Genomic DNA, 2,500 nt, shown 5'->3' on the forward strand with positions numbered 1-2,500 from the left:
CTATTTTCTCCCAGATTGTACTTGGCCAATTCCCCCGCGTGCTGTCCCGGTCGTTGCTCCACCCCCTCTCCCGATCATGGGGAGAGTTGTAGACGAGCACATGCTTCCTCCGATACATGTGCAGTCAGTCGCCTTTTCACCTGACAGCGAGGACGTAGCGCGCGGGCGGATCACCCCATTCCCAGTTGCCATCAACCCCGACATACTCCACCGGCTTTCCCACCCGCAGACACGGCCGATGGTGTCTGTAGGAACGTCTGACCACGCCTGAAGTATCCCTGCCGGGAATTGAACCCGCGGGTCCACGGTGGTATAGGCGAGTGCTTTTACCTCTAGACTACCCAGACCCCAACAGTATTATTGTGTACTTATCCTACTTCCCCACACGTTGGCTACACATGGTTATATACTGGAGTGGCACAAGCAGCATCATCCTCTGATAGTGACTAAAAGCAAAGTCTAGACTGTGTTTAGCATCGTTGAAGTCATAAAGAGAAACCTCACAGTGATAAAACATGATGAGGAAAAACCACAGACGAGATGCAACTGTGAATTTGTGCAGGTTAGATCATAAAGAAGGAGCCCATAAAAGCCATTAAAATAACCTCAAAACAAACAAATAACATAAAGACAAAATGTTTTCGGGTGACGGTTTAACTGCCACTTTAAAAACTTGCCTTTTCCAAACCGTTTCAGGCTCCAATAAGCGAGGCCGTTTATATCAGATTCCAGCTTTCGAAAATTAGGGCAGATTGATTGGCTACCGATCATTAGAGAGAAGTAGATTCACCTCAAATATGAAATTTGCCCGGTCGAAATTAATGTTCCAGTCAGATTTTATGAAGCGGAAAATGCAAACCATCTGTATCAGTCGCCACCCCACCAAACCGTGCGTTGCCCGGTCTCCTGCTGCCGATGTTACATATCGAGAGAAAGAAAAAAAAAAAAACTTGTAACCTCAATTTCTGTGATTTTCCTGTTTGAACTTAAACGGCAGGATTACACGCTCCTCTATGATTGGAGAATGCGCTACCCTTTCGACCCTGCAGGCTTCTTAAACGCTTTTAAAACCCCCGGGGGATAAACTGAAAAATGCACCCTTGTCGAGCTAAAAACAAGCCCTGTTTTTATACCTCACAATGTGACGTTTTGAAGAGTTCACCCAAAGTCGGGCGATAATATTCTATCATTCTAACCAGTTGGTGACTGTTTTGCGTACAGTGCTAAAGGTTAAATGCACAAGTATGTCATTTATCCAAATCAAGCTACACGTTAGTGACTGATTCATACTAATATAAAAGCCCTATTCTCCACTGGTCCGCTCTCCTCTCTTCTCTCTCCTCTCCTCTCCAATAGTCTCTACTTCTAAATCACTCCCAGGGCTGTTTTAAGGGTCGTATTCGGAGGTTAAATCACATGGAATGTTATTTGTCCAAACAACACTGACGACTGGTGACTGATTCATACCAAGAAATACTACGAGTAGCCAGGAAAGACTTAATTCTCTCTCTCTCTCTCTCTCTCTCTCTCTCTCTCTCTCTCTCTCTCTCTCTCTCTCTCTCTCTCCATGCCTGTCATCCTAGTTCTGCTGACTCCAGGGGAAAACCTCCACAATGTATAAGTCTCTACTGTTAAGAGTGAAGAGTGAGGGGGGGGGGGGGGGGGGACATAGAGTTTGAATAAGGCGAGAGCATCACAGAAAATGAACAGACGCAAGACGGAAAGTCTCGTCTAGGTGTAACTGATGAGAGAGAGAGAGAGAGAGAGAGAGAGAGAGCGAGAGAGAGCGAGAGAGAGAGAAGGACATTTAAATACGACAAGAGAGAGAGCATGGCAAACAGAGAATAAACATGAAGACCAGATGAAGAGAAAACTAAGCAATGCATTTCTATGGTAAAGGATCAGGAGAGGTGGAGAAAGTGAGCAGAGAGTATAAGAAAACAGTACAATAATACTATGACAGTACAACTTTAATTTAGTACAAAACAATTGATAGTACAACAATAAATGAATGAACATATGCAGGGAGAGAGAGAGATAGGAGGGTGTTGAGAGACTAGAACATTGAGTTGAGAAGAGAGTGAGAGAGGGATGGTCCTACATTTGACCCATGATGCACAAAGTGCTGTGTATAGTTGTAGACCTGCCCTATTCCTTCACTAAAGACAATATTGGGGAAACGGATGCAAGAAGACTGAAGACTGTATATCGAGATTATCCATGTTTGCACATTTGTGTACATAGAAATGATAACTTATAGTGACTACCAACTTTTTTTTCTTTTTTTTATCAGTGTCACAATATGGACTTGAGAATCAAACTTGCATTGCAAACTGAAAACACTTTGGGGTATTTTTTTTTGATTAAATAGGAACCTGACTACAAACTCACTGTTTCTGTGATCTATTCACTATTCACCCTGACAGTCAAGATTAGCTACGCTCGAAAGTTCCCTAAAGGCACGCTGTGTGTGTGTGTGTGTGTGTGTGTGTGTGTGTGT

Source organism: Poromitra crassiceps (genome assembly GCF_964638095.1).
Source record: "Poromitra crassiceps genome assembly, chromosome: 7".
In the NCBI taxonomy this organism is placed as follows: domain Eukaryota; kingdom Metazoa; phylum Chordata; class Actinopteri; order Beryciformes; family Melamphaidae; genus Poromitra; species Poromitra crassiceps.